Source organism: Moschus berezovskii, chromosome 8 (assembly GCF_049115385.1).
Source record: "Moschus berezovskii isolate FMDL1 chromosome 8, NW_MosBer_1.0, whole genome shotgun sequence".
Taxonomy (NCBI): domain Eukaryota; kingdom Metazoa; phylum Chordata; class Mammalia; order Artiodactyla; family Moschidae; genus Moschus; species Moschus berezovskii.
The window spans coordinates 52,308,688-52,310,339 of record NC_142467.1 but is presented as its reverse complement, the minus strand read 5'-3'; positions in this window follow the sequence as shown (position 1 = coordinate 52,310,339).

The following is a 1,652-nucleotide window of genomic DNA, read 5'->3' as shown; positions in this document are numbered from 1 at the left end:
AAAAGTGAAAGTGAAGTCACTCAGTCTTGTCTGACTCATAGCGACCCCATGTACTGCAGCCTACCAGGCTCCTCCGTCCATGGGATTTTCCAGGCAAGAGTACTGGAGTGGGGTGCCACTGCCTTCTCCTCCAGGGACTAGGGGGAGGGGTAAATGGGAAGTAGTTGTTTAATGAGTTTAGAGTTTTAGTCATGCAAGATGAAAAAAATCTTAGAGATCAGCTGTACAGCTTTGTGCTTATAGTTAATACTGTACAGTACACTGAAGCTTTTTTTAAGAGGGTGAAACTGAAGTTATGTAGTTTCTACCGAAGTTGAATAAAAAGGAAGAAAGACGGATACTAGGGGAACCCTCAAAAGGCTTTGATTGAAGACTGAAAGCAGTTCAAATAAATGATCCAATAGGGAAACTGACAGTATACTTAAGGGACCTACAAAGCTAAGGTACCAGAGTTTTGTTTTTTAAGGTTTTGATATTACATTACAATCAATGCATAGTCACCAAGGTAAAATTCAAGTGTGTTGAACTGCTGTAGACATGTTTTGGTGTTTAGTAATTTTACAATTTTGAATTTCATATTTTGTCGAGAGTTCTGTTGATGCAATTGCAATACTTAAAACCCCTGTCCTGCCTTTATTTCTGGGAACAACAGATTTCCTTTCCTCAACCCTTTCATTAGTTCTTCTGACTTCACTATCATCCTAGCTTTAAGCTACTTTTTTAATGCCTTATTTATTTTTTTGTTTGTCAGTATTTTGATTCTCTCCATATTGTACCACTCAAATTCCATCAGGAAAATTTAGTTAAAATAGAGAGTTATTTAGGTAAAATAACATCCATTGCCTCTCTTATTCAGAAGTCTTTGAGCAAAGTATCCTCAGCCTATGGATTGACTGCCCTAGGACCATATGTCTACTTTTGTCCAGTTAGTGCCCTTCTCTTTCCATACTCAAAAAATAGCCTAGAGCTTCTTTTTCCTCAGATGAATTGGGCAGGGCAGTTTTCCTCATAGACAGGTCATATATCATGGAAGACAAAATTACTATTATTGTTATTGTTTGAAATTAGGAGACATTTGGTCTGGTCTCTGTGTGGCATAAATGAATAATCTTTGTTCTAAGAGGACAATGTAACTTGTCCAAGGCCAGATGACTTGTAATTAGTCAATGTTCCAACGTTTCTCTTAAAGCAGGTATGTTTGGCATGGTAATCAGCATTGTTAAGGGAAATTATCACATGGCAACACTTTTTCTTAGCACCACCAATCTGTTATGGCATTTGCCATAGTAATTGTTATCATGACTGAATATTGGAATAGATAGATAGAAAGAGGCGAAGATAGAATACAGATAGCTCAGTTGGTAAAGAATCTGCCCCTAATTCAGGAGACCCCAGTTTGATTCCTGGGTTGGGAAAATCCTGTGGAGAAGGGATAGGCTACCCGCTCCAGTATTCTTGGGATTCCCTTGTGGCTCAGCTGGTAAAGACTCTGCCTGAAATGCAGGAGACCTGGGTTCGAACCCTGGTTTGGGAAGAACCTCTGGGGAAGGGAAAGGTGACCAACTCCAGTATTCTGGCCTGGAAAATTCTATGGACTGTATACTCCATGGGGTCCCAAAGAGTTAGACACAACTGAGTGACTTTCACTTCTC